This window comes from Tamandua tetradactyla, chromosome 1 (assembly GCF_023851605.1).
Source record: "Tamandua tetradactyla isolate mTamTet1 chromosome 1, mTamTet1.pri, whole genome shotgun sequence".
NCBI lineage: Eukaryota > Metazoa > Chordata > Mammalia > Pilosa > Myrmecophagidae > Tamandua > Tamandua tetradactyla.
Genome location: NC_135327.1, coordinates 73599361 through 73620221, shown reverse-complemented (window position 1 = coordinate 73620221; position 20861 = coordinate 73599361). Strand labels below are relative to the sequence as shown.

Genomic DNA, 20861 nt, shown 5'->3' with positions numbered 1-20861 from the left:
ATATAGTGTCTGTGGACTTCCTTCTGACCCCTGGGTATGCCCAACATTATTGCATGATACTCTTACCCCATTAAATAGAATATAAAAATCAAGCTTTGAGTTTGGTGGTTTCTTGAACATGGTCAACAATCTGTTGCATATATTCTATCAGAAGCTTTGCAGATTGCATAAGTATATAATAGAAACAGCATCATTTCCTTCACACATAAGGTTTGGGTGTTAGATAAAACCCTGAACAAGCCTTAAAATTCCCTAGGAAAGGTGTAGGGAGAGAGTTGCTCCCTACAGAACAGGTCAGGGTACGTTTCCATTTTCTCTGTTTGAGATCTAACTGGTAGTCATGCTAAATTTTGATAGATATGATGATGTCTGACACATGCAAATCTCAGAGCTTAGTAAATCCTCCCACCCCTAAGCACATTAACTTGATAGAAAAAGGTCCGCAGTGAATATCTGTTGCTTTGACAAACTTCTTTGAATGAATCTACTTTTGCAAAGGGAAACTGACTGTGACTCAGAGGTTGAACCTGCCTCTGTTCCTGCCACTCCCTCAGGCTGGGAGGAGTGGAGAGGTGCCACCCCATCACCCACCGCCCCAACCAATGCCATCTCATTGTCTACATTAAAAACCAGTTGTGTGCTTAGACATAATTACTATTTTGGCACGATGGACTTTACTCTCCACATTTGATTATGTTCTGTCTCTCCAGATTTTATAAATGGGGATAAAACATTTATCTGTATCTGTACTCTGCAAGTGAATGTCAAAGCGTAAATCTGAATTTATGTTCTCTTGTAGTAACTTTGTAACAAGGCTTGGGAAAATATCAATTTATTGTTGTATTTTAAATCATTGTAATTTGTGACAGACAGGTTTCTTTTGCAGTGATGCTTATTTCTAAGAAAGCAGTCCTAGTGGTGTGTTGTTGTCATAGGTTCAACATTACATTGGGAAAGTGGAGCCAATGATTTAGCAAATGTCAAAGCATGAGTCACCTGGAATGCCTGGGAGAGGAGGGTAAAGGCGTTCATAGCACACCTGCCAAGAACTTTGTTTTGTGCCTGTATTAGGTCTTCTTTTAAAATAGTAATAGTAGTTGGTTATCAAGAAGTGAAAATGAGCATAGATTAAGTTCCAACATTCTAAAAACATAATTATTATCAGAGTTGCTGCTGTAGGAGGGAAATAGGGAGAATAGTCTTTTTTATTTGTTGTAGCAGTAGAATTTCTTAGAGTAGAATTTATCTAACATAAAAAACAGGAAATCTTGGCATCATTGCTCCAAGTTTATTATGCTGTATGTGAGGCCAGATTTTCAGCCTTATTAGCCAGGCAGACAATTCACCATGATTTTGAAAGCACGTCCCAGCACACTGGTGAGGACGCAGAGATGTGCCACTCAGAATCCCTGCCCTCGGGGGTGAACCAATGCCATCGCACACCAATCCAAACCAGCCCAAAGAAAGTCCTCCCACTGTCGTGAGGGAGGAGGATGGCACCTCTTTGAAACTGGGGAAATACAGAAAACCTGTCAGATTTTGATCTGGGGATTGAAAATTGGATAAAATGTGGAGAGGCAAAGAGCAGAGAGAGAGCATTCCAGGAGGGGACTGCCATGAACTGGGAACGTGAGGATGGGGGAACATGCAAGAGCTATTCCCACCACTGCGGGATGGACAGCGCTTGGTTCCGGAGGGGGAGATTGAGAAAAGCAAAGAACTTAGAGACCTGATTAGGGAATTGGGAAAGACATTTTGGTGATTTCTAACAGGCCAGCCTGAAAAGTTTGGCTTTTATCTTGAAGAAATAAGGGAGCCATCAAAGATTTTGAGCAAAGAGAGTACTATCCCCCATGGACAAGGCACGTTATAAGAAGATTAGTTTGATGCCAGGGTGTGGGAGGAATCAGAGGACAAGGAACCAGAGCGGGACCCAGCTGGGACACCCAGTAGTAGCCCAGGCTGGAGTTATAAGGGCCTGACCTCACAGCTGGCAGTGAGAATGGAAAGGTGACAGGGTGACAGGCATCATGAAGGAAAATATGGTAGGCCAGAGGAGATGGGGTGGTAGGGTAGTTCCTGAGTGAGGGAGAAAAGGACTGTGCCCCCTGAGATTTCAAACTTGCATGAAAAGGAGAGTATGGGGGTACCTAACAGAAAAAGGAAAGTCGGAGCCGGGATGGAGAGGACATTGGGAGAGCTTCAAAGACAGGAGTGTGTTTCTTTGGCCATTCATTGACTTATTCACTCGCTCACTACTGATATTGAGTGTTTACCATGAGTAGGTGTTGCGATGAGTGTTGAGAAGAGGATAAAAGGTCCGTCAGACAGGATTTTGCCCTCCAGATGCTTCTGTCTAGTTGAGAGTTCAGGGATGAGTGTGATTGGCACGCAAGGTGAGAGATATTCAGAGGAGGGGAGAGTATCTCCAATTCAGGGCGTGGAAGAGGGCATAGGAGGGAGCACTTTGCTAGATGCTTCTGGCTCAGGGTCTTTCATGGTGGTATTACCTAAAGCCCAACTGTGGCTGGATGACCCACTTTCAAGGGGTTCTGTCATGTGGCTTTTGACAGGAGGCCTTTCCATGTCCTCTCCCATGGAGGCTGGTTTCCTATTGAATGAGGGATCCAAGATGCGAGGGGAAAGTTTCAATGTCTTTTATGACCTTATGTTAGAAGTCACACACCATCACTTACACGAGATTTTATTTCTTAGAGGTAAGCCACAAAGCCCAGTCCAAACTCAACGGAGGGGAATTAAGCTTCACCATTTGAAGGGAACAGTGCAAAAAGCTCTGGATATATTTTGAAACAGCCACAGGGCACTCTGGGCTTGGCCACAGTAGCTTAGTTAATTAAGGAGCAAGCAGCTTGGATAAACTGTTGTGAAGGTGCATTAAAAATGGATCTGGAGGAGCCTCAGAAGAGGGAATTTTTGTAACCTGTAACCGCTGGAGGTGGCCCTGATGCAAGACTTTCTGATGCTTGGTGTCTCCATTTTTACCAAGAGAGGCACGTGGCAATTTTCTCTGTACAAGTAAGTGTTGAGTAGGTTTATATAAAGATTCTTACCCACAATTTTTAAGAAAATGGGCCTCAGATACCTAAAGGTGATCTTACATGTCAGTTTGGGACAGTCCCAGTTAGATGTCCAGGAGTAATTCCTGAGAATGCCCACTTCACTGACCACATTGTCCCTGTTTGGACTATAAATGTTAAGTGCTCATTCAGTTTGATATTGAATCTATCAAATAAATATTCTGTCCTAATGGTTCTTAAGGAGGGATCTACTTCAAAATCACCTGGGACGTTTTTGAATAAAGACAGGCCTAAGCCCCTCCCAGGGGTGGGGGTGGGAATGGGGGCTCAAGCAGGGGGTGATTTGAAAGAAATCCCTGGTGATTCAGTTGTTCAACCCTGGTTGAAGAGCATTCATTCATTCATCCGTTCAGGCATTCATCCATTCAATTCCTTTAAAGTATATTAAAAAGAGATTGTTCCCATACTCAAAGAGGCCAGTCTGGCAAGTGTTCTGCTTAGCCCCAAAATTGTACTCTGTTGCAGAAGTTTCGTTTTCAGAGCCCTCTCTATGTACATTTTTAATGCACCTTCATATAGCTTAACCAAGTTGCTTTGGAAAAAAGGCAGCCGAACCCGGATTGTAAACAGGCTCTCATTCTGTCCTTAGCACCTAGCTGTGAGTATTCAGCAAGGTTGAAATGGTTATACAGCCTCCATAAGCATGCTTCATAGAACAAAGCTGGTCAATAAAATTCTCTGGGGAATCAATTTGTTATACTGCAGAATTGTCTGAAAAAAATTGTTGATTAAAAGAGAAATAAAATATTTAATATTTGTAAAACAATGCTTTGGTAAAAAACAAAAAGGAAGGAAGGACTGATGGACAACCTTATTATTTAATCAAACATTTTAGAACAAACTCTGAATTAAAATGGTATACGTATGATAGTCTTTGTGTTATTTTTTACCATAGCCTCCTATATCTTATAGGCTTTTAAAAGTTGAAATGATTAATTTTTACTGATCTAGACCCATTTTTAAGTGTGTGATTTAATTGATAAACATGAATTTTTAAATGAGCATTAATTCAAATTTATCTAGGTATAGGTGTCTTGGATGTGGATAGTTTGTCCCTGCCCTGACAGAGATAGACACGAAGTGCTTCAGAAACATCCAGAAAAGGAGCAATTAGTTCTTGTAGGATGGGGCTAAGATAACTCAGGTTTATTTTTACAAAAGGCCTTCTCAGAAAATGGTTTTGCTGAAGCAGTTCTTAAATATAAACACAGGTTCCTCCAGACACATGTAGGAGCCAGAAAGAAGGAGCTGTAAATATTGTGCCAAGATCAGCTTACTTAAGTAGATATTTAGAGCTTTATTCAATGGGGATTTTTGTTTTTTAATAATCAAAAAGGATAGTAAAAAGGTGTGGAAAAGTGCAGATATCCATGAGCTTGTCAGAATTTGAAACTTTTTGGTGTGCTGGTTTGAATCTGGTATGTACCCCAGAAAAATCTATGTTCTTTTAGTACATTCGTATGGGTGCAGACCTATTGTGGGTGGGGTCTTTTTTTTTGGTCGGAGGTGGGGAGGGGTTGCATGGACTAGGAAACACGGATGGGACCTTTTATATTAGGTTGCTTCCATGGAGATGTGACCCATCCAGTTCAAGGCAGGTCTTGTTCCTTCACTGGAGTTCTTTAAGAGAGAACACAGAGAGCTCAGCTCGGAGACATTTGGAGACAGAGAAAGAAATGCCCAGAGACATTTTGGAGATGGCCATTGAAACCAGAAGCCAGGAGGAAAGGGCCAACACTTGTCTCCACGTGCTTTCCCATGTGACGAAGGAAACCAGATGCCGTCAGCCTTTCTTGAGTGAAGGTATCTTCTTGTAGATGCCTTAGTTTAGACATTTTCATGGCCTTAGAAGTGTAAATGTGTAACCTAATAAACTCTCATTGAAAAAGCCAACCGATTTCGGTGTATTGCATTCCGGCAGCATTAGCAAGCTGAAATAGTTAATAGGGTAATTGAGGACATTCTGAACTTTAGCAGCATTTCTGTGACACATCCTCTGTAAGGACCTGAGGAAAGCCAGAGGCACATCCAGGTAGTGAAGAAGGCAAACTGAACGTGTGGTGCACACCTCCTGGTCCCGAATGTCGGGTGTGCTTTGCTTTGCTGGAGGTCCTGGCCCTTGTGGTAATGGTTCCTTCAGTGACAGTCCAACAGGACAGTCTCTGTACCTGTCGTATGCAAGTACAGCCTCCTGCAGGATTATTTCTTTGGTTTCATTTAATTGGGCAGTATATATATATTTTAATAAACAGTTTTGATAACTGTGACTAAGTGATAGGTGAAGCTTTTAATTCCACTTCTGTCAAGTACAGAACACATACTAGATCTGTGGAGGATACCAAAATATGAATATATTCCTGGGCCCCAAAGATATCATGTTTAGTTAGAAGCCAATAAGAGCCATTTACAGGAAAATAGGAAGCATTTACTTAGATAAGGCTAGAACTAAAGTAATTCTTAACTGATGAGAAGTTTAGATTTCTGTCAGTCAAGAACTACAGATTTAGGAACTGCAGATTTTACATATCTGTAAATCCATACAGAATTTACAGATTTAGGAGCCATGCTTTATTTACTAAGAACTGAGCACACAACCTAGGGATAACCTTTCTGGGGAATGGAGTGACTGGTCTGGTAGCCAGAGTTTCTGTCAACTTTTAGTGATAAATTATCTTGCTCATATTCTTCTTAATATCTTTAAGATTAGGAGAAATTCTTTGTGAGTGAGAAGGTGCACTGAATGTTTTACTTCCTTATTCAGGTGCATTTACACTCAATAAACAACACATAGCTAAGTAGTACAGTTTGATAAATTTTAATATATTTTTTCACCCATGTAACCATCACTGTAATCAAGGCACAAAACTTTGTCACCTTTTAAAGTTGCCCATGTCCCTTTGCAATCTGCCCCTCCCTCCAACCCTGATTCCAGGCAGCCGTTTTTCTGCTCTCTGTTTCTTGATGTTTGTTTGCATCTTCTAGAATTCCATGTAAGTGGAATTGTACCCTTAGAACTCTTTTGTTTGTCTGACTTCTTTCACTCATCATAATGATCTTTATATTCATCTATGTTGTACTGTTCCTAGTATTCATTTATATTTATCTCTGAGCAGAGTTTCAGTGTGTTTATCCTTTCTCCTGTGGATAGACACTGGGTTTATTTTTCATGTTTTGGTGATTAGAAATAAAGCTACTAGGAACATTCACATATAAGTCTTTGTCTGGACATATATATATATATATTCCTTTATTATTATTATTATTTTGGTTGGGGGAATGGAATGGCTATGTTATAGAGTAGGATTTGTTTTATTTTTTAAGAAACTCCCAAGCTATTTTCCAAAGCTTTTATACTGTTTTTTACAACCAACTGGCAGTAGATGAGGGTTCCAGTTGCTTGGTACATTCCGTTTTTAAAATTTTAGCCATTCTAGTTTACTGATGTTTTAATTGGGCCATCATGTACACTTAGCAGCTAACTCCTATAGTTCAGTCTCTGCCTCCTGGTCGCTCCACTCCACTTGGGGACCACAGCCTTGGCTGCAGGGTTCCATTGTCCCAAGAGAGTGTTGCTGTACGTAGATCGGGGAAGTCTTGCTTGGCTCATCTCTGTGGCTTCTGTGGGATCCAGATCCTCTTTGCTTGGGGCACAAAAGCAGCGAAAATAGCTGGCAATGAGTAAGCCCTTGGACACTGGGACGTGATTCCAATTTCAAGGCACCTAGATTGTGGCGAGGCCAAAAGGACAGACAGAGTGCAGGTGCCAGGCAAATCCCTTCTTGCTGCACAGCACAGGCCCAGTCTCCCCTGGGGCTGGCAGCTCTGCTCCCCATGTGGGGCTGGAGGCTAATAGGACACATGCAGGAAATGCTGTCTGCTTGAGCAAATAGAGTGTTTGCATTCTAATGCCTGGCTTAAGGACATAAAGAGGACAGATCGAGTTGGGCAGATTAGGCGAAGCAGGCGAAGTTATATTCTCCTACTTTCTGATTCATCAAATTTTTAGTATTATTATCACTCATATTTAAATAAACTTTTTGGGCGGGCAAAGGTGGCTCAGTGGCAGAGTTCTTGCCTGCCATGCTGGGACCTGGATTTGCTCCCCCGTGCCTGCCTATGCCCTCCCTCCAAAAAAAAAATTAAATATACTTCCTAAATTATCACATGCTAAAAAATAAAAATAAAAATAATTCTGGAACATTGTTTTTCAGGGACATTCCTAAATCCAGTAATAAACAGCCATTGATTTGAGGATTCCATTAATTCCATACAATTGATACCTTTAGATGACTTTATAAAGAGATTCCAGGCGCCGGCGTTTCCCGCAGCTTCTGTTCCTGCTGAGTGTCGGCCTTGCCGGGAGTCATGGTGACCAAGGCCGTGTGCGTGCTGAAGGGCGACGGCCCCGTGCAGGGCACCATCGAGTTCAGGCAGGAGGGAACCGGGCCAGTCATCGTGTCCGGAACCATCACGGGATTGACTGAAGGCCTCCATGGATTCCATGTCCATCAGTTTGGGGATAATACACAAGGCTGTACCAGTGCAGGGCCTCATTTTAATCCTGAATCCAAAAAACATGGTGGGCCACCGGCTGAAGAGAGGCATGTTGGCATCTGGGCAATGTGACCGCTGGTAAAAATGGGGTGGCCAAGGTGGCTTTTGAAGATTCTAAGATGACGCTGTTTGGAGATTATTCCATCATTGGCCGCACATTGGTGGTTCATGAGAAAGAGGATGACTTGGGCAAAGGTGGAAATGAAGAAAGTACAAAGAAGGGGAATGCCGGAAGTCGTCTGGCTTGTGGTGTAATTGGGATTGCCCAATAAACATTCCCTAGGATGCAGTCTGAGGCCTAACTCATCTGTTATCTTACTAGCTGTAGAAATTTACTTTGATAAACATTAAACACTGTAATCTTAAAAAAAAAAATAGATTCCATTTCCATTTAAAAAGTAGTTTGAAAAATTTCAAACATATATTAAGTTAGAGAACATGATAAGGGAACCTCATGTGCCTAATGCCAATCTTAAAAAATTATCAACATTTATTTAATTAGTTTCATCTATCCTTCCACTATTTTTTTTTTGTGTGTGTGTGGCAAAAGTACACATCCTATCTTTCAGTATATACCTCCGTATGCATTGCTAACTGATAAGGATTCTTTTTTCCTGATTATCATCTCATCATCAGGCTTAATGATATTAACAGTAATTCCTAATAGCATTGATTCTTTGTCTGTATTTAAATTTCCCATGTTGTCTTATAGATGTCTTTTCGCAGTTGAAAAATGATTCTCAAACTGAGACTATGGGCTACAATTATAGAAAACAGATAGTCTGGCTTCAGTGTTGTCGTTTTTAGGTATTTGTCCTTTGCTCCTATTGCAATGCGTGTCCCCTCATAGTTCGATTCTGCAACTTCTTCATCACTCACACCCACTAGGCATGGGTCAGTATGTCCCGGCCTTGCTCGTGGGCCCCTCACTGCCCCTGGCTTATCGCTGTCCCTCCGACCGCTCTCCCTAGCGTATGTGCTATGTGTTTGTGTGCAGACCCTTCTCTGACTTGGAGAGTTCTGCATCTCATAGGACTGATGTGCTCTCACTGGGAAGGGGGCTCTTTCTTTTCTTTTTGGACACTCCCATCTATTAATTCATTCACTGCCCCTCCTGCGAGACGGACAGTGTGTGTCAGGTGCCAGAGACAGGGAGAGGATTTGGTCCCTTCGCCTTAGGAGAGGAAGGGAGGGAGGTGAACACGTGCTTCAGTTCTGTGGGACCGGTGAGTGGCTTCCCGAAGGCTTTTGTGGAGGAGGTGGCACCTCCGTTTCAGTGGCAGGTCAAGCTGTTCCTGTGCAGAAACCCGCCAGGGGGGAAGCCCAGGCATCTCTGGGGAAGTGGGAGCATTTAGTCTATAGTATGTTAGTAATTTAACCTGCTTGAAGCTTAGAAGTAAGGCAGGGGGATGCTCACGTTGTAAGGGAAACAGCTGGGGAAGTACGGAGTTATGGAGGGGTGTGAACGGGACTGTGATGCAGTTAAATTTGCGTCTTAGAAAGGTACCTTACACCCTTCATGGTCTCTTTATCTTTGTGTCTATTTTCGTGGGGGGAAATAAACCAGGCTCTGGATTAAGACAAACTTTAAGTCCTTTGACGACGGAGGCGCGTTTTTCCCAGGCCGACTACCTGAGGTGCCACGTCTCACGTTTCACATAATCTCTGCTGAGAAGGGCCTTGGCCCTGGTCTGGCCTGGCCCCTGGCTCATTTGCCTGGCGCTTCAGAACTCCAGCACCCCCGTGGTTAACAATCAGATTCCAAAGTGAGATAAATTAGATGCATTTGTGGCTGCGATTGTCTTCTGGTAACTAATAGTACATAATTTATACAACTGGCATTTTGACTCGTTTGTTCTATTGTGTTTCAGTAATATAGTATATGCATTGGCTTGTCTTGGCTTGAGTAAAAGTATCGACCTTGCACAATCATTGCCTCTCCAATTCAAATGGAAAATAGAACCGACCTAGGTTTACTGCTGCTCAAGGGAACATTTCATTCCCCCACACCTTCTAATGGGCCCTTTCCTTCTCTGGCTTCCTGTGTTGCCCTGTTTCCCTGTATCCTGTCTGTTCTCCTAAAAGCCTTGTTGGTAAAGGGTCTGTATGTAGTAAGGCTAATAAAATAGAAGCAGAAAATCAGGCCATGGAAAGGTGTAGTAAGGAGACACATTAACCCTCAAAGCAAGTACAAATTCTGCAATTGAGCATCAGTTTTTGATTTTTTATAACTATTTTTCAAACAGTTTTATTCACATACCATGCAATCCATCCTAAGTGTACAATCAGTGGCTCCTGGTGTAAACACATAGTTATGCATTCACCACTATATTCTATATGCGGACAGTCCCATTTTCTCTGGGAAAAAAAGAAAAAACCCTACGCCCCTCCCTTATATCCCCCTAGTGTTGACATTTAGCTTTGTTATAGTGCCTTTGTTACAATTAATGAAAGAATATCATAGTTACTGTTAACTGTGGACTTAGTTTGCGTTAATTATATTTTTCCCATATGCTACCCCCCATAATGAACAACTCATAGTAGTGACATATGTTTGTTCTAGTTAATATAAAAACTTTTATATTTGTATAATGAACCACCATCATCGTCCACTCCAGGTTTTGCTAAGTTATACAGTCCCAGTTTTTATCCCATGACAGACAGGACCCTACTCCTTCTCTTTCAGCCATACTCACCCCAGCTTTGTTAATTACACCGTGTTACTATCACACAGCGAGCATCACTTTTATCTTTGTGCTTTCTGCAAGCCGGACGCAAAGGGAAACAATAATTTGCACAGTTCTCATTATTGAAAGTAGGACGAGTTCCAGTTCCTCAAAGGAAGTGTCACTGTTCCTGGTTCTCAAAAGGTAATTAATTACAATTAATTACCAGTCACTGCTGCCACCTTACATTATTCAGCTTGCTGGAAATGTTTGTTTATAATTGACGACTGTCATCAGAGTACCTACTATGTGCTGCGTGTGATACTAGTGACTGGGAATAATAGAGGGAGCTGGGCGTGCTGCCAAATTCCTACTAACACAAAGTGCTGGGCACATGTAGGGAGGGAACAGCTCAGGTCTGTCTGGGGAATCAAGGAAGATGCTGGTATAGGAAGTATGGGTAGAAAATGAAGCCTCATTTGTTCCAAATAAAAGGAATGGCAGGAGCTAGGCGCGGGAACTAGAGTAAGGAATGTATTGGCACTCCAGGAAGTGAGGCAAGTTGGGAGAAGGTCTCAGCCAGGATGAGTTTATGGAGACAGCCCCGGGCCAGTCTGTGCACAGGGAAATCCATCCTCAAGTGGGAGCAGCTAGTGGGATATTGCAGTCTTTGACCCTGACAGATCTTGTCTGAGAAAATTAGTAGCAGTGTGGAGAGTGAACTGGAGAGGGGCAAGGCTGGAGCAATGCAGGGACAGACATAGGTTTTCCATGCAAGCAGGGAGACGCAGGCCTCAGGATGGCCTTGATATTCATGAAGGTGGAACAGGAACCAACTTTGCCTGCTGACACTACAGCGGAATTGCTTTTCCACTGTTACTACCTCGTCTCCTTTCATAACGGATGGATGGTGTTGCTGCCACATTTTCCTGAGGATACCCGGTATGCTGGTTTGAAACTGTAATGTATTCCAGAGAAGCCATGCTCTTTTAATCCTATTGTTGGGTGGGACCTTTTGATTAGGTTGTTTTCAAGGAGATGTGACCCCACCCACTCAAAATGGATCTTATCCATTTGCTGGAGTCTTTTAAAAGAGAGACATTTTTGGAGAAAGTGCAGACACTTGGAGATAGAAAAGAAATTGCCCTATGAGATGCTAAGCTAAGAGATGAAATCCAGAGTTTGCCCTGAAGAAGCTAAGAGAGAACCTACAGATGCTTCGAGAGAGAAATGCACTGGAGACACTAAGAGAAGACCCGCAGGACACAGAGAGAAAGCCACTAGAACCAGATGCTGAAAACAACAAACCAGAGGCAAGAACCAGCAGATGCCAGCCAGCTGCCTTCCCAGTTGATAGAGGTGTTCCAGGTGCCAGTGTCCTTTCTCCAGAATCGAGGCATCATCCTGCTGAGGCTTTAATTAGGACAATTTCATGACCTTAGAATTGTAAATTTGTAATGTAATAAATCCTCTTTGTAAAAGCCAATCCATTTCTAGTATATTGCATTCTGGCAGCATCACCAAACTAAAACACTTTCCTTATCTGGGGCAGAATAATAAGTTGAAAAGAAAAACAAATGTTGTGAGCCAGTCAGTTGCTCTCTAGAATGTGATAACTCACATTACTCCAAACCCCAGATGCCAGAGCCACTCTAAGAGGAGAAAGCTGTTGATACTATATACACCCCTCTACTGTGTTTCCTACTCAGGCTGTTTCTATGCTCAATCATTAGTCACAAGAAAATGAGACGTTCTGACCTCCCCACCCCATGGTTATTTTATATTGTTCTTTAAAAAGGCAATAAAGATCATTTGAGTACATTAGTAATAGTATACAATTAAGTCAAGGAGGAGCATTTTCCATGAATTTCCGTGGTTATTTCTTCTTGACCAGCATTCGCTTAGTGCCTTGACACCTGGTGCTTGAATCCATTTCTTATTTTCTATTTGTATGTTTAATGTTTTGTATTTTAGTTAACACAGAATCAAATTTATTATTATGATTTTGATTGTGTGCAGTTCAGTGAATTCTAACATTCAATGGACTCATGGAAGCACGGTCACCATCATGGTACAGAACAGTTCCTTCACCCCAAAAGCTATCCTTTTATTGTCTTCTGCCCACCCCTAACCCCTGGAAACCACTGATCTGTTCTCCATCACTTGAATTCAGTCTTTTTGAGAAAGTCATATAAGTAGAATCATACAGTATGTATCCTTTTGAGACTGACTCCTTTCACTAAGAATAATGCCTTGGGGAGCTGTATGACTTCTTGCATAGTTCATTTTTTATTGCTGGGTGGTGTTCCATGTATGGATCCACCACGGTTAGTTTATACATCCACCCACTGAAGGACATCTAGGTTGTTTCTAGTTTTTTGTGTTTGTGAACAGGGCTTCTCTGGACATTCTTGAACAGCTGTTTGTGTGAAATAAGTTTTCCCTTCTCTACTGTGAAAATTCTCTAAGGTAAAAAATCCCAAGAATGGGATTCTTCATTCAAATGGTAATGTGGTTTAACTTTATAAGAATCTGCCAAACTGTTTTCTAGAGTGCCTGTTCCATTTTGCATTTCTGACAGCAGTGAATGGGTGTTCCAATTGCTTAGTATCCTTATCAGTACTTAGCATTCTCAAGATTTTTTTTTTATCTTAACCATTATAGGTTTTAATTTGCATTAGCCTAGTGGCCAATGATTCTGAACATTTTTCGTGAGTGTATTTGCTTTGTATATCTTCTTTGGTGAAATCTCAATTCAAACTGTTTGCTTATTTAAAATTTTTTTATTTGTGTTCTTACATTGAGTTTTGAAAATTCTTTATAGATTCTTAGTACAACTCCTAGTCATTTATGCAATTTACCCAATATTTTTTCTCACATTCTGTAGCTTGTCTTTTCATTCTTTGAACAGTGTCTTCGGAAGAATGGAAGATTTTAATAGTGATGAAGTATAATTTGTCTATTTTCTTTTATGGGCCATGCTTTGGGTGTCATGTCTGAAAACTCTCACCTAACATCAGGTCATGAAAATTTTCTCCTAATAGTTTCATAGTTCTATTTTCGTATTTAGATTTATGATCTTTCTTTGTTTTTGCATGGGCAGGCACTGGAAATCAAACCCAGGTCTCCGGCATGGCAGGCGAGAACTCTGCCTGCTAAGCCACCATGGCCCGCCCTATGATCTATTTTTTATTGAATTTTATATACCATATGAGATTTAGGCCATGGTTGTTGTTATTTTCTTACTCTCTTCCCCCCCTCCGCTTCCCTGTCATGATGGACATCTCCTTCTCCTCCTCACCCTCTTCTCCTCTTCCTCTCCTCCCCTCCACCTCTTCCTCCTCCTCTTCATGGATATACAGTTGTTCTGACACCATTTTTTGAGTAGACTATCCTTCTATCCTTTGTCTTTTGATATATTGTCTTTTGACCTTCTTCAAAAGTCATTTGGCAGAACTCAGCAAGTGAATTCACTGCCCTGCCCCCTGCATGAGACATGCATCCTAGGGGTGTAAATCTTCCTGGCAACATGGGACAGGACTTCCAGGATGAGCTGGGACCCAGCATCATAGGATTGAAAAAGGCTTCTTGACCAAAACAGAGAAGAGAGAAATGAGAAAAAATAAAGTTTCAGCAGCTCAGAGATTTCAAACAGAGTGAAGAGGTTATCTTGGAGGTTATTCTTATGCCTTATATAGATATCCCTTTTTAGTTTATGGTGTATTGAAGTGGCTGGAGGGAAGTACCTGAAACTGTAGAGCTGTGTTCCAGTAGCCTTGATTCTTGAAGATGATCGTGTAATGATGTAGCTTTTACAGTGTGTGACTGTGTGATTGTGAAAACCTTGGGTCTGGTGCTCCTTTTAGCCAGAGTATGGACAGATGAGTAAAAAAATACGGATAAAAAATAAATAAACACTAGGGGGGATAATGTGTAAAATAAATTGGGTAGGTGGAAATACTAGTGGTCAATGAGAGGGAGGGGTAATGGGTATGGTATGTATGAGTTTCTTTTTTCTTTTTATTTCTGTTTCTGGAGTGGTGGAGATGTTCTGAAAAAATTATCATGGTGATGAATACACAACTATGTGATGGTATTCTAAGCCATTGATTTTACATGTGTGGAATATATGTGTTTGAAGATTTGTCAGTAAAAAATATATATATTTTTAAAAGTCTGTTGGGTCAGTGGCCTCAATGGCCTGAATGCACATGCTCTCGATTAATTTCATAAGCTAAGCAGAGTCAGTCGTGGTCAGTACCTGGATGGGAGACCGCCAGGGAATACTGTGTTTGCTGAGGTTTTCCCAAAAATCAATCACCTGTATTTATGTGGATCTATTTCTTGATCCTGATTTTGCTTAATTGATCCATATCTGTCCCTTCACCAAAGTCTTCAATACTTTTACTTTGTAGTAGGCTGGAAACTGGGTAGAGTGATTCCTTCAACATTCTTTCTTTCAAATGTTTTGATAACATTGGTTCCTATGCTTTCCTATATAATCATTGGAATCAGACTCACTGTATCTAAAAAAATTTCATGTTAGGATGTTGATTGAAATTCTGTTACATCTGTAGATCAGTTTGAGTCTTGTTTCCATGAATGTATGTCTCATCATTTATCAAGTTTTCTTTTCCTCTTATGTTTTCTGGAAAAAATTATAGAGAGTTAGTATTATTTCTTCTTTAATTGTTTGCTATACTTTGCCAGTAAAACCATAAGGGTCTGAAAGGTTTTTTTGTTTGTTTGTTTGTTTTTTTGTATGCTGTATGGCAGGGTCACACATTTCACTATTTTTTCCATGTGTATATCCCATTGTTGCAGTGCCATTTAATGAATTTGTTTGTTTTGCTTGTTTGTTTTTGGAAAGTACCTGGACTAGGAATCAAACCTGGGTCTGCTGCATGACAGGCGAGAATTCTACCACTGAACTACCTTTGCACCCCCTGAAGATTTTTTGTTAAATATACTGTTCTTAACTACAAATTTAATTTTAAAAATAGTTATATTCAATTTTTAAAATAAGCTATCTATTTAATCTTAAGTGAGTCTTGGTAGTTTGTGATTTTTGAGAAATTTGTCCATTTCAATAAAGTTGTTAAATTTCTGTGCATAGAGCTGATCATAATATCCCCTTATTATTCCTTTAATATCCGTGGTCTCTGTAGTGATATCTCCTTTTTCAATTTTGTATATTACTGATTGGTGCCTTTTCTATTCTTTTCTTTGCCAGTCTTGCTAAAGTTTTATCCATTTATTGATTTTTCAGATAACCAATTTTGTGTTGTGATTGAATTTCTCTATTTTTTTGTTGTTTTCGTAGATTTCTGTTCTTACCTTTATTAGTTCCTTGTGCATGATTTGGATTTATTTTACTCTTCTTTTTCAAGTTTAATTTGGTAGAAGCTTAGATTATTGATTTGAGACTTTTCTTTTCTAATATAATATTTGATGCTATACATTTCCTTCTAAGTACAATTTCATTATCACTCCACAAATTTTGTATGTAACTTTTCATTTATGTTAAGTTCGTGAACTTCCTCTTCTTCCCATAGATTATTTAGAGTTATATTGTTTAATTTCCTAGTGTTTATAGATTTTTTCCTGTTATCTTCTGTTGTTGATTTCTAATCTAATTCTAGCTTGGTTGGAAGACATAGTTTTCATGCTTTCCATTCTTTAATATTTGATAAGATATTTTTTAAAGACCCAAGATATAGTTTGTTTTGCTGAATGTTCCATGTACACTGGAAAACTATGTGTTTTCTGCTACTGTTGGGTGGAGTTGTATAAATGTCAGTTAGATCCATTTGACTGATGGTGCTATTTAGTTCTTTATCTTTGTTGATTGTCTGTTTACTAGTTTTATTGATAACTAAGAGAGGAGTATTGTTTCAAAATTTAATTGTGGATTTGCATATTTCTCCTTTCAGCTTTGTTAGTTTTGCTTCATGTATTTCAAAGCTTCATTATTAGTTGCATCAAAGTTTAGGATTTTTATGTTTTCTTGGTGAATTGACCCTTTTATTATTATGTAATGTTCCTCTTTATCCTTGGTAATTTTCTTTGATTTGTCTGATATTAATATATCCACTCCAGGTTTCTTTTGATTAACATTTGCCTGGTATATTTTTCCATCCTTTTACGTTTAAATGCCCACATCATTATATTTGTAGTGTGCTTCTTGTAGACAGCGTACAGTTAGTCAATCTCTTTGTTCTCATTGGAGTGTTTAGATTGTTTACATTAAATCATTACGTTAAAATATTATATTACGTTAAACCATTTACATAAATGAGAGCTTTTGATCTATAGTTTTTATTGACATTTTTGGATTTAGGTCAATCATTTAATTTTTATTTTTTTCTTTGTTCCATGTTTTTTCACTCTTGTCTCCTCTTTCCTGCCTTTTTTGGGGGGGTTATTTGAAAATTTTTAATAGCCTATTTTAATTACTCTACTGTGTGTTTTACTATGATATCTTTGTTAATTTTTGTGGCAAGTGGGAAGGTATATTCAGTCTCCACAGATAAAACCAGAACTTGCTTGTACCCATTGATGATGGAATGGGGTACTGATGTAACAGTTGGGTAACTAATCTGCAGGCATTTGCTGGCAACATCATGGACCACCCTCCAGGAAGTGAGAGTGCAGCCTCTGGGATGCTAAGTACATGTAGATGCTACCTTTGTCAAATGCCTGCTGGATGATTAGCTTGAAGGAGAACAGAGAGATGTGCAACATGTTCAGTAGTGTGGCTTCACTAGCTCCCACTTTGTCTCCAGTTTTGATCAGCTGCTCATCACTCAGAATTTTGATAGTGGCCCTGGAGATCTTAGTGGTGATGCCTAAAGCCTGGAAGAAGGAGGTCTTCTTGGCCCCAGACCAGTGTTCTGGGTGAGCACAGTGACCTCGCATGGGGCAATGGCACTGGCAGGGGTGGCAGCTGGCACCGTGTTGGCCATCAGCATGTCCCTGATCTCAGTCAAGTCCTCTTTGGGGAACACAAAGTCCCCTTTCCCCTGGATGGGAGACAACAGTTTCTCTGGGGCTGGGTTGTTTTCCAGATGTCCTTGGATGGCCTTGTGCATCATGGTGTTCAGCACCACAGCCTTCGCCCGGAAGGACAAGTGCATCTGCTGCATTTCCTTGGAGCCCTCATTGTCTGCTCCCACAGTGAAGCATTTTGGATAATCATCCAGAAGTTGGATGATCGTAAAGAAGTAGTTGGACTTCCAGGTCGCCCTAGCTTCCCTGGCATTGCAGTGGTGCACCAGGAATTGCCACACAGGGTTTAAAGCTGATGTCACTTTCACGAGGACACCTGCAGAGAGGTGTCCCTTTTCTTTAGTTCTAAGCAGCTTCATGATGAGTATCTCTGGGTGTGAGTTTCCTTGTATTTATCCAGTATTGGGCTTGCCGATCATTCCAAATCTGTAGATTATGTTTTTGCCAAATTACGAAGGGTTTTCGCCATTATTTCTTCAGATATTTTTCTGCTTTTTTTTCGTTCAGTAAGTCTTTCCTGTCATCTCTATCTTGCTAATGAGCACATCCAATGGGTTTTTTTAATTTCATTTGTTGTATTTCTCAAATCTAAAATTTCCTTTGGTTCTTCTTTTTATCTTCCGTTTTATTTGTTTTTGTTTTTGTTTTGCTGAAACTGCTTATGTTTCTATTCATTTCTAAAATACTTCCTCTTACTTCTTGGAACATTTTTATAATAGTTACTTTAAGATCTTTGGCAGATAACTCCAATGTATGATTCATCTTGTGTGGCCTATTGATTTTCTCTTCCCATGTGCGTTAAGATTGTCCTGGTTCATTATATAATGAGTAAATTTGGATTCATTCGTAAACATTTTAAATGTTGTGTTCTAATACTCTCGTTCTTATTTAAATCTTGTGGAGAGTTTGGTATTGTTGTTTTACCAGGCAGTTGAACACAGTCAAATTCATGCTGAAATTTCTGACAAGTCTTCCATGTTTGTCCTTTCAGTGTCTGTTTACAAGTCTTTTGCAGTCCTATTCAGCTCTTTTCTATGTGCCACCCGGTCCCAGTGTGGGTCCTGGTTGGTGGTCTGTCTCAAAGTTCAGTTCTCTAAGCATATTGTATGCTATTATGGGTCAGGACCACACTGATGTAATTTCTGAATGAGCCCAAGAAGTCATAGACAACTTTATGGGGTTGCTTTCCCAAGCTACTCCCTTGCTACAGTCTCTCCAGTGTCTTCCAATTCCCTGGGCCTCCTCTTCTGTCCTCTAGCAGAAAACCAGGCTTTATCTGCCCTGTTTTGCTGGGTACTTACTGAATTTGTGCCCAGTTCAAGGGCCAAGGAGCAGAAGAGAGAAAAAAGCAACAGGAGTGCCCTACCCTCTTGGGACCTTAGCTTCTCTGACCTGGAAATTTGCTTCCCTTAGAGTTTTAGGCTCCTACGATCCCAGTTTGCTGCCACTGTTGTCATGCCACGTCTGCCATCTCAGGATTGCTTGGGGACTAGGGCTCAAAAGAACAGAGAAAAGAATATATATGGGGAACTTCCCTTTTTCTCTGAGCCTCAGAGAGCTCCTTCCCTTCTCTTTGAGCCAGCCCTAGGGGGTTTCCCTGGAGCTTTCTCTGTCTGGACCATTGCCCACTTCTATATTTTAAGCTGTATTGAGTCCAGTCTTGGAAACAAAAATGGTAAACTCACTGCCAATTTGGTGGTCCTTCAAATTCTTGTCTTCTTCCATCAATCTGCTACTATTTTATTTTCAGAGTCCCTAAATAGCTGTTCCATGCCATCTGTCCAGGTTTAATGGCTGTATTCAGTGGAGAGACAGGGTGGAGTTTGTTTATTCTGCCTGAACCCTTTCCTTTTTTCTTTTAATATACACGTGTCAAAATGCATATACCACAGGATCTCACATTAACGTAATTGGACGGCTTGGAAAAACATAGTTGAAAATTTCAGATAATTGGGTATTTTATTTAAAAAACAGAGAAGAAATAAAATTATCATAGAAATGATAGCTCACATTAGAGAAGTTCACCCAGTAAATGCCATACAATTAGTTTATTCCTTAGTAATTGGGACCTAGCTGTTAATTAGCTTCTTCCATATGTTTTCTAAGTTCTATATCCCTTATTAGAATTATCTCTGCTTTAGTAGGTAGTTTTAAAGATGCTGAAACTTCATGATGCCCTTAAAATGTGTACCATGCCTTCCACATGAATTTGCCATGTGGCCTCTCAATAAATCATTGGGCTTTTAAAAAGCTAAGCCATATCATTATTAGCTCCTCGGTGCTTAGCTGGTACACAGGGCGGGATCTGAGGGTAACCTGAGTATGACAACAGCTGTATCATTTTTCCAGGACCACAAGTGTCTTGGGAGGAAAGCATTTCTGCAGTCGGTTGCATGTTGTAGGAGCACAGGGATTAGTCAGAATGTGCAGCATATAAAGAGCCCAAAAGCTCAGCATGTTCAGCGTTTCGCTATTTCTGTAATTGTCAATTTTCTCCAAATTAAAATCGTCTAGAAAAACAGACATTGCATATTAGAGAGATTTTTCCCCCTACTCTCTGAATTATAGCAGTGGTTTTCATTTTGTTATTTGTGTTGTTATTCTTTTTGTCTTTGGAAGAAGAGCACATAGAAGGGGCTGATTTGTAACTTGCTGGCTTCACCGTCTGGGATCGTGAGCCTGTCTAAATATAGCACAGTTGTCTCTTGGTGTGGCTGGAAGAAGGGGGTGTGTGTCACCAGAATTGGGACTGCTTTCTCGGCCTCTGCCCTCTGTGCTCTTAGGATGCATGTTCTTACTCAGACCTCGCTCCCAATTAAGTTCCTCTCCGGATCAAATTTACCCAGTTCGGGGTATGTGCATGTGTGGGAGATCTGTGAATGTGCAGCTTCTAAATTTATTTATCATTTGATCTGGCTGTTCAAGTTCTAGTATTTGCAGCGCTGGCACTCAAGGTCAGCCAGTATGTTTTTTAATTCGGAAATATGATTGTAATAAGTTTAGGACTCTCCAGGGACCACACTTCTTATTTTTATGTCTTTCTCAGTTGCATCGTGTTTAGACACAGAGAAGAGATCAATAAATAACATGAAACTGATCTACTGATATGTCCTGGAATGTTGAAAATACGTCCTCTCTCACTTTTCCAGTTCCTCAGAGGCAGGTTTGGAATATTGCTGGGAGTTCAGAAAGTATTTTGAGAACCTTGACTAGAAGTGAGATGGTCTGCCTGCCCACCTGCTATCATTTATTGAATGCTTCTTATATATCAGGTTGTGTGCTTGGAGCTTTCCCGATATGAGTTTTTCTAGCAACTCTATAAGAACAGGGCTGTGAACATTTCCGTTGGATTGTGCAGAAACTGCAATGGCGAAAGTATGTCCTGTCCTAGTCTCTATCTTACAGTCTGTTTGTATGCCCATTAGTCTATCTATGCATCTGTCCATCCATCATCCACCCACCCATCCATCCATCCATCCATCCATCCATCCCTGCTGTTAGTAGTTCTATACACATGGGTCATTATTGGTAAGTT

At 40.5% G+C, this 20861-nt stretch overlaps 1 protein-coding gene and 2 pseudogenes across 5 annotated transcripts in view; 2 read left to right on the top strand and 1 right to left on the bottom strand.

Annotated features, from left to right (window-relative positions):
• COBL (cordon-bleu WH2 repeat protein) overlaps positions 1-20861 on the top strand; it is a 334049-nt gene that overhangs the window by 16975 nt on the left and 296213 nt on the right. The window lies entirely within an intron of this gene.
• Positions 7410-8012, top strand: LOC143648927 (superoxide dismutase [Cu-Zn]-like; annotated as a pseudogene).
• LOC143678472 (large ribosomal subunit protein uL10 pseudogene) lies at positions 16771-17685 on the bottom strand (annotated as a pseudogene).